We start from the raw sequence: 14,127 nt of genomic DNA on the forward strand, positions 1-14,127 counted from the left end.
ATGGCTCACCAGGGGAAGGCAGCAGCAGCCAGGTTCATGGCACCGTGGCTGGCTCTGCTGCGCAGCTGGGCAGGAAGAAGAATGGCAGGGCTATAGTGATAGGGGACTCAATTGTAAGGGGAATAGACAGGTGGTTCTGCGGACGCAATCAAGACTCCAGGATGGTATGTTGCCTCCCTGGTGCAAGGGTCAAGGATGTCTCGGAGCGGCTGCAGGACATTCTGGGGGTGAACAGCCAGCTGTCGTGGTGCACATAGGCACCAACGATATAGGTAAAAAACGGGACGAGGTCCTACAAGCTGAATTTAGGGAGCTAGGAGTTAAACTAAAAAGTAGGACCTCAAAGGTAGTAATCTCAGGATTGCTACCAGTGCCACGAGCTAGTCAGAGTAGAAATGTCAGGATAGAGAGGATGAATACGTGGCTCGAGAGATGGTGCAAGAGGGAGGGATTCAAATTCCTGGGACATTGGAACCGGTTCTGGGGAGGTGGGACCAGTACAAACCGGACGGTCTGCACCTGGGCAGGACTGGAACTGATGTCCTAAGGGGGGTGTTTGCTAGAGCTGTTTGGGAGAGTTTAAACTAATGTGGCAGGGGGATGGGAACCGATGCAGGAGGTTGGAAGGTAGTAAAACAGGGACAGAAATAAAAGGCAGTAAGGGGGAAAGTGTAAGGCAGAGAAGCCATAGTCAAAAATCAAAAAGGGCGACAGTACAAGGTACAGTGACTGAGGGGAGCTCAGTGAATAGGACCAGGAATACTAAAAGAAATAAAACGGGAAGTGAAAACATTAATGGTAAGCGACGCGGTAGGTTATGGGTTCGATGACAAGGAAAATTAGGAGAAAGGTTAAGAGGAAATATAACTTAGGAGAGGTTACTGATCGAGGTGTTAAGATTCAGAACAGAGGTAAAAAAGCCAACATAAGTGTACTTTACCTGAATGCTCGTAGTATTCGGAATAAGGTAAATGAGTTGATGGCGCAAATCATCGTGAATGACTATGATTTAGTGGCCATTACTGAAACATAGTTAAAGGATGGTCACGACTGGTAGTTAAATATCCGAGGGTATCAAACTTTTCGGAAGGACAGAGTGGATGGCAAGGGAGGTGGTGTAGCTCTGTTATTTAAGGATGACATCCAGGCAACAGTAAGGGATGACATCGGTGCTATGGAGGATAAGGTTGAATCCATTTGGGTGGAAATCAGGAATAGTAAGGCGAAAAAGTCACTGATAGGAGTAATCTATAGGCCACCAAATAGTAACATTATGGTGGGGCAGGCTATAAACAAAGAAATAACAGATGCATGTAGAAATGGTACAGCAGTTATCATGGGGGATTTTAATCTACATGTTGATTGGTTTAACCAGGACGGTCAAGGCAGCCTTAAGGAGGAGTTTATAGAATGTATCCGCGATAGTTTCCTAGAACAGTATGTAATGGAACCTACGAGGGAACAAGCGGTCCTAGATCTGGTCCTGTGTAATGAGACAGGATTGATTCAGGATCTCATAGTTAGGGATCCTCTCGAAGGAGCGGTCACAATATGGTGGAATTTAAAATACAGATGGAGGGTGAGAAGGTAAAATCAAGCACTAGTGTTTTGTGCTTAAACAAAGGAGATTACAATGGAATGAGAGAAGAATTAGCTAAGGTAGACTGGGAGCAAAGACATAATAGTGAAACAGTTGAGGAACAGTGGAGAACCTTCCAAGTGATTTTTCACAGTGCTCAGCAAAAGTTTATACCAACAAAAGAAAGGACGGTAAAAAGAGGGATAAGCGACCATGGATATCTAAGGAAATAAGGGAGAGTATCAAATTGAAGGAAAAAACATACAAAGTAGCAAAGATCAGTGGGAGACTAGAGGACTGGGAAATCTTTAGGGGGCAACAGAAAGCTACTAAAAAAGCTATAAAGAGTGAGATAGATTATGAGAATAAACTTGCTCAGAATATAAAAACAGATAGTAAAAGTTTCTACAAATACATAAAACAAAAAAGAGTGGCTAAGGTAAATATTGGTCCTTTAGAGGATGAGAAGGGAGATTTAATAATGGGAGATGAGGAAATGGCTGAGGAACTGAACAGGTTTTTTGGGTCGGTCTTCACAGTGGAAGACACAAATAACATGCCAGTGACTGATGGAAATGAGGCTATGACAGGTGAGGACCTTGAGAGGATTGTTATCACCAAGGAGGTAGTGATGGGCAAGCTAATGGGGCTAAAGGTAGACAAGTCTCCTGGACCTGATGGAATGCATCCCAGAGTGTTAAAAGAGATGGCTAGGGAAATAACAAATACACTGGTGATAATTTACCAAAATTCACTAGACTTTGGGGTGGTCCCGGCGGATTGGAAATTAACAAACGTGACACCACTGTTTAAAAAAGGAGGTAGGCAGAAAGCGGGTAATTATAGGCCAGTGAGCTTAACTTCGGTAGTAGGGAAGATGCTCGAATCCATCATCAAGGAAGAAATAGCGAGGCATCTGGATGGAAATTGTCCCATTGGGCAGACGCAGCATGGGTTCATAAAGGGCAGATCGTGCCTAACTAATTTAGTGGAATTTTTTGAGGACATTAACAGTGCGGTAGATAACGGGGAGCCAATGGATGTGGTATATCTGGATTTCCAGAAAGCCTTTGACAAGGTGCCACACAAAAGGTTGTTGCATAAGATAAAGATGCATGGCATTAAGGGGAAAGTAGTAGCATGGATAGAGGATTGGTTAATTAATAGAAAGCAAAGAGTGGGGATTAATGGGTATTTCTCTGGTTGGCAATCAGTAGCTAGTGGTGTCCCTCAGGGATCAGTGTTGGGCCCACAACTGTTCACAATTTGCATAGATGATTTGGAGTTGGGGACCAAGGGCAATGTGTCCAAGTTTGCAGACGACACTAAGATAAGTGGTAAAGCAAAAAGTGCAGAGGATACTGGAAGTCTGCTGAGGGATTTGGATAGGCTAAGTGAATGGGCTAGGGTCTGGCAGATGGGATACAATGTTGACAAATGTGAGGTTATCCATTTTGGTAGGAATAACAGCAAAAGGGATTATTATTTAAATGATAAAATATTAAAACATGCTGCTGTGCAGAGAGACCTGGGTGTGCTAGTGCATGAGTCGTAAAAAGTTGGTTTTCAGGTGCAACAGGTGATTAAGAAGGCAAATGGAATTTTGTCCTTCATTGTTAGAGGGATGGAGTTTAAGACTGGGGAGGTTCTGCTGCAATTGTATAAGGTGTTAGTGAGGCCACACCTGGTTTTCAGTTGTGTTCAGTTTTGGTCTCCTTACTTGAGAAAGGACGTACTGGCACTGGAGAGTGTGCAGAGGAGATTCACTAGGTTAATCCCAGAGCTGAAGGGGTTGGATTACGAGGAGAGGTTGAGTAGACTGGGACTGTACTCGTTGGAATTTAGAAGGATGAGGGGGGATCTTGTAGAGACATATAAGATTATGAAGGGAATAGATAGGATAGATGTGGGCAGGTTGTTTCCACTGGCGGGTGAAAGCAGAACTAGGGGGCATAGCCTCAAAATAGGAGGAAGTAGATTTAGGACTGAGTTTAGGAGGAACTTCTTCACCCAAAGGGTTGTGAATCTATGGAATTCCTTGCCCAGTGAAGCAGTAGAGGCTCCTTCATTAAATGTTTTTAAGATAAAGATAGATAGTTTTTTGAAGAATAAAGGGATTAAGGGTTATGGTGTTCGGGCCGGAAAGTGGAGCTGAGTCCACAAAAGATCAGCCATGATCTCATTGAATGGTGGAGCAGGCTCGAGGGGCCAGATGGCCTACTCCTGCTCCTAGTTCTTATGTTCTTATGAAGTCAGTGTTTTGTGAATGAATAAGTAATTTCATGTTTAAATAACAGTTTCTTAAGTGTTTTTACAACTATGAGAGCCAAATTAATATACAGCTTCTTGGAAATTAAAACGTGTTGTACTCCCTTTTCAGGAGTTCTTGATCACCAAATTACACTTTGGTTAGCACCCCTACTGCATCTCGCCTTGCTCTGGCCACATTAGAAATCCTCACATCCCACCTACATACCATTAACATTTTCTCAATGTAATACCTTTACTTTCCTTCCTTAGCCACTGCATCGAACAACTTCTCATCCACAACAATTTCATCATATTCCCACTCCTGAAATCACTGCCTTCTTAACCTCTTTTAATCTCTGTCACCACGGAAACGTCCCAATCCATATTCACATCCACTCCCTTTCCCTTCAAATATCACGTGGCCTCGCTGCACCCATTGTTTGAATCAGAGAAGAGGGCATCTCTGATTATTTCCTTCTTTAACTCTCCACCCATATCACCATTCCCAAACCTATTTCCTTCCATGCCCATCCACGAAAAATGTTCTCCACTATTTGGGCAGCATGGTGGCACAGTAGTTAGCACTGCTACCTCACAGCATCAAGGACCGGGGTTTAATTCCAGCCTTGGCATGGTTTTCAGCCGGGTGCTCCAGTTTCCTCCCACAGTCCAAAGATGTGCAGGTTAGGTGAAGTTAAGGGGATAGGGCGGGGGAGTGGGCCTAGGTAGGGCGCTCTTTTAGAGGGTCGGTGCAGACTCCATGACCCGAATGGCCTCTTTCTGCACTGTCGGATTTCTATGAATATATGAATTCACTTACAACCCCACTCTCAAAATCCCGTCAGTCTATTCCAAACCCAAGTCCTCCGCCCACCTCTCCCTTGTCTCATTCAGTTGGGTGTTGGCCCTCCCCCTTCGCAGTCGCCCGTACATGTCACCACAGTTCCCTTTCCCCCAAGATGTCCGCGTCCAGCAGGTCCTCTAGCAGTGATTGTCGTGGTGGGCATAGATACGTCTTTGTTTCACTTCGTAGGAAGGTTTTGAGCTGTAGGTACCCAAGTTTGTTTCTCTCTCTCAGCTGGAATCTTTCGGTCATCTCTTCGAGCGTGGTTAACCTGTTGTTGGTGTAAAGGTTCACAACTGTCAGCGTCTCCCCATCCCGTCTCCACCTTTTGAAGGAGACGTTCATAGTCCCAGCGTGAACCCATGGTTGTTGCAGATGGGGGCTTTATCGGCCATCTCAGTTAGCCAGAAATGTTGTCGCAGTTGGTTCCACGACTGTAGTGTTGCTACCACCACTGGGCTCATTGAATATTTATTAGGTGGGGATGGGAGTGTCGCCGTGGCGAGGGCCCGGAGGGGGGACCCTCTGCAGGAGCCCTCCTCCATAAGCACCCACTCAGCTTCTGGATCCTTTATCCACCCCTTTACTCTCTCTGCAGTCGCTGCCCAGTGATAATATTGCAGGTTTGGGAGGACTAGGCCTCCCATGGAGCTCATTCTCTGCACTACTCTCTTTGGGATCCTTGCAATCTTCCTTCCCCCTCCCCCCTCCCCTCTCCCTGCCACCCCCTACCACCATACAAATGTTTTAGTCAGTTTATCCAGTGAGTTGAAAAAGGCCTTGGGGATGTAGATTGGGGTGGATCTAAACAGAAAGAGGAACCTGGGCAGTACTTTCATTTTGATCGTCTGCACCCTCCCCAGGGTGAGTGGGAGTGTGTTCCAACTCTGCAGGTCCTTTTTTACTTCCTCGGTCAGGCTGGTCAGGTTCCACGTGTGGATCCATGTCCAGTCATGAGCGATTTGGATCCTCAGGTAGCGGAATTTGTGTTGGCCTGTTTGAACGCCAACCCCTCCAGCTTTGCCCCTCCCCCTTGCGGGTTCACCGGGAAGATCTCCCTTTTGCTCAAGTTAATTTTTTAGACCAAGGGGCCTTGGAATATCTCCGGTCGATTTCCAGTATGGAGTCGACTAGCTGTTGCCTAGCCGCCCTCTCCTTCCTATCCCTTTGTGTTTTACAAGCGATAATTTCTCCCCTGATCACAGCCTTCAGTGCCTCCAAGAACGAGGAGGATGAGACCTCCCCATTCTGGTTATTAGTAATATACTCGCCTATGGCCCGTCATATTTTCTTGCAAAAAGCCTTGTCGGCCCGTCCGCAACCTCATATCCATATAGTTTGAAGCGTGATCAGAGTTTACTAGCGCTGGGAGCACCGATTTTCCCACTACAAAGAAGTTAATCTGTGAATGTGTACTTGAGAGGAGGAGAACCCCTTCTCCCCTGGGTAGATGAACCTCCATGGGTCCACCGCCCTCATCTGCTCCATGAATAGGCTGAGTTCCTTCGCCATGCTGGAGGTCTTTCCTGTTTTGGGGATTCAACCTGTTTGTCCGTGGGTACTGTACACAGTTAAAGTTCCCTCCCCCATGATCAGTCGGTGCGGATTTCCGCCATGGTCTTCTTTATAAACTCCGTGTCATCCCAGTTGGGAGCGTACAAGTTCACCAAGACTACCCGGTGCCCCATCTCAGACTCCGCTGTCCATGATGTACCCATGCCCATGGGTCCGTAACCATCTTTGTCGCCGTGAACATCATCCTCTTATTTAGCCAAATGGCTGCCCCCCTGGCCCTCTTCCCGGAGCAGGAATGGTAGGTCTGTCCCACCCAGCCCTTCCTTACCTGCAGTTGGTCCTTCTCCCTCAGGTGTGTCTCTTGGAGGAAGACTATGTCGGTTTTCGTGTTTTTCAGGTGAGTGAAGACTCTGGATCTTTTCACTGGGCCATTAAGTTCCCTAACGTTCCATGTGACTTATCCTGAATGGGGGGGGGGGGGGGGGGAGACTTTTGGCCCCCAACTCCTGTGGGGTCAACATACTTACCCCACAGTATGGGGTAAGTATACGTGCCCGTGCACTCCGGGGTTCTCTTTTGTTAGGACGCCGTCCAAAATGGCAGCGGTCACTGTTCTCCCCATGAGGTTGGTCCCCTACATTCCCGGGTTTCCCTTTGTCCAGGGACCCTCCAAAGTGGTTGCTTGCAGCGCCATTTTGTTCCAGGTCGCCACATGTGGCCTGTTGTAGACAGTTTACAGCCCTCCATCTTTCTTCACCTATTTCTCCCCGCCCTCCCCCCACCCCCACCCCTCCGTCTTCTGTACCTCCGCATCCCGGAGTTAAAACCCCCTTCCCCGTTTCTTTCCCTGATTAACCCTGTGCCCCCCCCTTCCCCAGGCATCTTCCCCCTTGCGGGGGACGCGCTGCGGTCTCTTTCTCCTGCATGAATCCCGATGCTAGCTACCTCGCTAGTGTGGAGGCCCCCCCCCTCCCGGTTTTGTTGCACTTCCTCCCGTTGCCCAATCTCTGGGCTCCCTGTCCGCCATTTCCCCCACCTTCCCCTGTGCTGAGCTGTACTTGATTGCCATTCTCTCTCTTACCGCTCTCGTCTTCAAAACGAGGCAGTGCTCTCCCACATAAAGCAGTTGCTGTGGCAATGATCTACAGTTGGCTGTACAGACTGTAAAAGGGAGAAAACGTTTTTTGTCAAAACATTGGGTTATAAGAGTCTCATCCTGCGGGCTTTTCATCGTTGCCCCTGCTTCCGCTTCTCCAGTCGGTTCTATGCAACAAACTTGTCAGCATCCGTAGGGTCCATGAAAACGTGCTCCCAGCCTTGATATGTGACCCAGAGCTTGGCTGGGTACAGCATTCCAAACCTTACTCCGTTCTGTACAGTGCAGCCTTCGCTTTGTTAAATTCAGCCCGACGCATGGCCATGTCAGCCCCAATGTCCTGGTATATCCAGAACTTGTGACCTTCCCAGCTGCAGTTTTTGGACTGCCTAGCTCAGCACAGGATTCTTTCCCAATCCTGGTACCAGTGCATTTTTGCAATTATTGCCCTTGGCTGTTCCCTGGTTTTGAGCGTTGGACGGAGCAACCGGTGCGCTGTCAATTTCTGGTGGGTTGGGGAAGCTGTCCCTTCCCACCAGGTTACCCAGCATTTGGGCCACATAGTCTGGAAGGTTCCTACCTGCGATCCCTTCAGTAGGCCCATGATTCTTAGGTTCTGTCGCCTTAACCGGTTCTCCTCTTCCTCAACCTTTCTTCTCAGGTTGCGACCAGCCTTGACACCTCTTCCAGGGTGATAATCCTGTCGCTCTGGTCCGTTGCAGCTCTTTCCAGATTTTTAATCGTTGCCTCCTGGACCTCCAGTCCTTTTTAGGCTTTGTCCAGGGCCACCTGAATGGCTGCCAGAGCTTCAACAGCCCTTCACCCAGCTTGTACATCCAATTTTGTTTTTTGTTGGTGTTCCTTCAACTCTCTTGAGAGGGACAGCCTCCATCCATCCCCTGGTGAGGGGGGCTTCGTATGCAGTGGGTCAGTTCCACTCACCCTGGCGAAATCAGAGTTTCCCCGCCTCATGCGCTGGTCTGCTCAGCCGATTACTGTTTGTCCAGGCTTTTCCCACACCTGGTCTCTACTAATCCGCTGGACTGGCTGTTGTTCAACATCTTTCCTTCTTCCTTCGTTTTATTGGTGGTGTGGGGATGATTTGTATTGTTTGCAGCTGTTTTTCGAGCAGAAAATGCCTCTTTTTCAGTTTTGAGGGAAGAGAGCCACCTGAAGTGCAATTCTCAGCACAACCCGGTTACCGGAATTCGCTTGTCCGATTTCCAGTACCAGAAAGGTCCTCTGTAAACATTGGAAAAAGCAAAGCCATTGCCTTTGTTTAAAAACTCCATTCCTAGCTACCAATCAATCTCTCAGGTCCAGACTATCCGCCAACCTATGCATTTTTGACATTGAAATGTGCATCAGACCACATATTTGCGTGATCACCAAGCCCTCATATTTCTACCTCATTATCACCCAACTCCACACATTCTATAAACTTGAGCTTATCCAAATCTCTGCTGTGTCTTTACTAATAGTAATCCCATTCACCCATCATCCTCTTCGCACTGTCCTAAACCAGTCATGGGTTTTACAGCACAGAGAGGCCCTTCAGTCCATCGTGCTGCTCCAGTCATCCAGCACCGATCTATTCTAATCCTATTTTCCAGTACTTTATCTGTAGCCTTATATTCTATGGTGTTTCAAGTGTTCCCCTAAATGCGTCTTAAATGTTGTGACAGTTCCCTATTAAGCACATCTCAGTATTTAAATTCTTATCTTTAATCCTTCCATGGCCTCTCTCTATCCCTGTTAACTCAGAGATATCTGCACTCATCTAATAATGGTGTTGTGAGGATCCCGATTTTAATTGCTGCGCCATTGGTGGCCGTGCCTTCAGCTGCATAGCCCTCGACTTCTGGCATTTTCTCCTGAATTCTTGCCGCCTTTCATGCTTTCTTCCTTTAAAACTTTTCTTAAAACCCACCTCTTCGAATCATTGAATAGTTACAGCACAAAGGACACCATTCAACCCATCATGTCTGTGCTGGCAATCACAAGGAATATTTCATCAAGTGACACTTCCCCACCTTTTCCCTGTACACCTGCACATTTTTCCGTTTCAGATTATCTACTTCCTTTTTGCATGCCTCAATTGAACCTGCCTCCAGCTCACAATCCGGCAGTGCTTTCCAGATCCTAACCACCACTGCATGGAAGAAATTTCCTCACGGTATTGCTTATTTTGCCTTAAATATATGCCCTATAGCGCTCAGCATGGATTTCTGAAAGGAAAATTATGTTGGACAAATCTACCAGAATTCTTTGACAATGTAACTCGTAGAGTTGACCAGGGAGAACCGATGGATGTGGTTTATTTAGACTTTCAGAAGGCTTTCGAAAAGGTCTCACAGAGCAGATGAATATGTAAAGTTAAAACGCAAGGGATTACGAGTAGTGTCTTGAGATCGATAGAAAGCTGGTTAGCAAACAGGAAGCAAAATGTTGGACTAAATGGGTCTTTATCTGATTGACTGGCAGTGACTAGTGGGGTACTGCAGGGATCTGTGCTACGACCCCAGCTGTTCGCATTATATATTAATGATTTGGATGAGGGAACTAAATGTATTATCTCCAAATGTGCAGACAATACAAAGTTAGGTGGGAGGGTGAGCTGTGAGGAGGATGCAGAGATGCTTCAGCAGGATTTGGACAGGCTGAGTGAGTGGGCACATAAATGGCAGATGCAGTATGATTTGGATAAATGTGAGGTTATCTGCTTCGATAGCAAAAATAGGAAGGCAGATTATTATTCGAATGGGTGTAAATTGAGAGAGGTGGATGCTCAGCCAGACCTTGGTGTCCTTGTGCATCAGTCGCTAAAAGTAAGCGCAAAGCTACAGCAGGCAGTCTGGAAGGCAAATGGTATGTTGGCCTTAATAGCAAGAGGATTTGTGTGCAATAAAAATAATTTGTGTGTAGGAATAAAGATGTTTTATTGCAATTGTATAGGGCATTGGTGAGGTCATACCTGGAGTATTGTGTGCAGTTTTGGTGTCATTGTCTTGGGGAAGTTCTTGCCACGGAGGGAGTGTAGCAAAGGTTTACCAGACTAATTCCTGGGATGGCAGGACTGTCATATGAGGAGAGACTAAGTCGGTTAGGATTATAGTCATTGGAGCCTAGAAAAGTGAGACGGGATCTCATAGAAACTTACAAAATTCTAACAGGGTTAGACATTCAGAAAGAATGCTCCCGATGGGGGGGGGGGGGGGGGGGGGGGGAAGAATCCAGAACTAGGGTCATAGTTTGAGGATAAGGGGTAAACCTTTTAGGAGAGGCGAGGAGAAATTTATTCACCCAGAGAGTGGTGAATCTGTGGAATTCCTTACCGCAGAATGTAGTTGAGGCCAAAACATAGTGTAATTTCAAGAAGGAATTAGATATAGCTGTTGGGCTAAAGGAATTAAGGGATATTGGGGGGGGGGGGGGGGGGGGGGGTTGAAAGAGGTGGAATCAGGGTACTGAACTTGATGATCAGCCATGATCATAACAAATGGCAGAGCAGGCTCAAAGGGTCGAATGGCATCCGCCTGCTTCTATTCGCTATGATCCTTCGACCAAAAGAGAATTAACCACTCTCTCAACCTGTCCTGTCACCTCCAAAGATTTTTCCACGCGTACATCCAGGTCCCTCTGTTCCAACACACCCTTTAAAATTGTACCCTTTCGCTTATATTGTCTCGATGCTTTCTTCCTATCAAAATGAATTACTTCACACTTTTCTGCATTAAATCTGCCATTTGTCCGCCAATTCCACTAACTTGTTTATGTATTTTTGAAGTTCTATAATATCCTCCTCTCAATTCACAATACTTCGAAGTTTCATATTATTCACAAATTTTGAAATTGTGCCCTGTATAGCCAAATCTAGGTTAAATGAAATGAAATGAAAATCGCTTATTGTCACAAGTAGGCTTCAATGAAGTTACTGTGAAAAGCCCCTAGTCGCCACATTCCGGCGCCTGTTCAGGGAGGCTGGTACGGAATTGAACCGTGCTGCTGGCCTGTTTTAAAAGCCAGCGATTTAGCCCAGTGTGCTAAACCCGCCCCTGAACAGGAGGCAGCATAACTCCAAACCCTGGGGAACACCGCCACAATAAGTTGTCCTCCAGTCTGACAAATATTCACCGCTGCTCTGTTTCCTGTCAATTAAGTCAATTTTTGTATCCAGAAAGCGACTGACCCTTTTACTCCACAAGCGCCAACTTTGCTCACATGTCAGTTGTGCAGTACTTCATCAAGCAGCTTTTGGAAATCCTCATACACATCGACAGCATTACTCTTATAAACCGCTCTGTTGCCTCATCAGAAAGCTCCAGCAGGTTAGATATCCTTAATAAATTCCTGCCAGTTTTTTTTAAATTAACCAGCATTTTGTCCAAGTGACTATTAATTTTTTGTCCCAAATTGTTTAACAAAGAATAAAGAACAAAGAAAAGTACAGCACAGGAACAGGCCCTTCGGCCCTCCAAGCCCGTGCCGACCATGCTGCCCGACTAAACTACAATATCCTACACTTCCTGGGTCCGGATCCCTCTATTCCCATCCTATTCATGTATTTGTCAAGATGCCCCTTAAATGTCACTATCGTCCCTGCTTCCACCACCTCCTCCGGCAGCGAGTTCCAGGCACCCACTACCCTCTGTGTGAACAAAACTTGCCTCGTACAACTCCTCTAAACCTTGCCCCTTGCACCTTAAACCTATGCCCCTTAGTAATTGACCCCTCTACCCTGGTGAAAAGCCTCTGACTATCCACTCTGTCTATGCCCCTCATAATTTTGTAGACCTCTATCAGATCGCCCCTCAACCTCCATCGTTCTAGTGAGAACAAACCGAGTTTATTCAACCGCTCCTCATAGCTAACGCCCTCCATACCAGGCAACATTCTGGTAAATCTCTTCTGCACCCTCTCTAAAGCCTCCATCCTTCTGGTAGTGTGGCGACCAGAATTGAACACTATACTCCAAGTGTGGCCTAACTAAGGTTCTATACAGCTGCAACATGACTTGCAAATTCTTATACTCAATGCCTCGGCCAATGAAGGCAAGCATGCCGTATGCCTTCTTGACTACCTTCTCCACCTGTGCAGCCCCTTTCAGTGACCTAGATCTCTCTGACTTTCAATACTCTTGACGGTTGTACCATTCACTGTATATTCCCCACCTGCATTAGACCTTCCAAAATGCATTACCTCACATTTGTCCGGATTAAACTCCATCTGCCATCTCTCCGCCCAAGTCTCCAAACAATCTAAATCCTGCTGTATCCTCTGACAGTCCTCATCGCTATCCGCAATTCCACCAACCTTTGTGTCGTCTGCAAACTTACTAATCGGACCAGTTCCATTTTCCTCCAAATCATTTATATATACTACAAACAGCAAAGGTCCCAGCACTGATCCCTGTGGAACACCACTGGTCACAGCCCTCCAATTAGAAAAGCATCCTTCCATTGCTACTCTCTGCCTTCTATGACCTAGCCAGTTCTGTATCCACCTTGCCAGCTCACCCCTGATCCCGTGTGACTTCACCTTTTGTACTAGTTTACCATGAGGGACCTTGTCAAAGGCCTTACTGAAGTCCATATAGACAACATCTACTGCCCTACCTGCATCAATCATCTTTGTGACCTCTTCGAAAAACGATACCAAGTTAGTGAGAAACGACCTCCCCTTCACAAAACCATGCTGCCTCTCACTAATACGTCCATTTGCTTCCAAATGGGAGTAGATCCTGTCTCGAAGAATTCTCTCCAGTAATTTCTCTACCACTGACGTAAGGCTCACCGGCCTGTAGTTCCCTGGATTATCCTTGCTACCCTTCTTAAACAGTGGAACAACATTAGCTATTCTCCAGTCCTCCGGAAAATCACCTGAAGACAGTGAGGATCCAAAGATTTCTGTCACGGCCTCAGCAATTTCCTCTCTAGCCTCTTTCAGTATTCTGGGGTAGATCCCATCAGGCCCTGGTGACTTATCTACCTTAATATTTTTCAAGACGCCCAACACCTCGTCTTTTTGGATCTCAATGTGACCCAGGCTATCTACATACCCTTCTCCAGACTCAACATCCACCAATTCCTCCTCGTTGGTGAATACTGATGCAAAGTATTAATTTCGTACCTCACCCATTTCCTCTGGCCCAACACATAGATTCCCATGCCTATCCTTCAGTTGGCCATCCCTTTCCCTGGCTACTCTCTTGCTTTTTATGTAAGTGCAAAAAGCTTTGGGATTTTCCTTAACCCTATTTGCCAACCCTTTTCGTGACCCCTTGCTTAAGTTCCTTTCCTACTTTCCTTATATTCCACACAGGCTTCATCTGTTCCCAACCTTTTAGCCCTGACAAATGCCTCCTTTTTCTTTTCGACGAGGCCTACAATATCTCTCGTTACCCAAGGTTCCCGAAAATTGCCGTATTTATCCTTCTTCCTCACAGGAAAATGCCGGTCCTGAATTCCTTTCAACTGACACTTGAAAGCCTCCCACATGTCAGATGTTGATTTACCTTCAAACATCCGCCCCCAATCTAGGTTCTTCAGTTCCCGCCTAATATTGTTACAATTAGCCTTCACCCAATTTAGCACATTCACCCTCGGACCACTCTTATCCTTGTCCACCAGCACTTTAAAACTTACTGAATTGTGGTCACTGTTCCCGAAATGCTCCCCGACTGAAACATCTACCACCTGGCCGGGCTCATTCCCCAATACCAGGTCCAATACAGCCCCTTCCCTAGTTGGACTGTCTACATATTGTTTTAAGAAGCCCTCCTTACAATCTCTGTCCCGTCTAAGCCCCTGGCACTAATTTTTTAATTTAGTGTGGATTCCCAAC

Source organism: Scyliorhinus torazame, chromosome 16 (assembly GCF_047496885.1).
Source record: "Scyliorhinus torazame isolate Kashiwa2021f chromosome 16, sScyTor2.1, whole genome shotgun sequence".
NCBI lineage: Eukaryota > Metazoa > Chordata > Chondrichthyes > Carcharhiniformes > Scyliorhinidae > Scyliorhinus > Scyliorhinus torazame.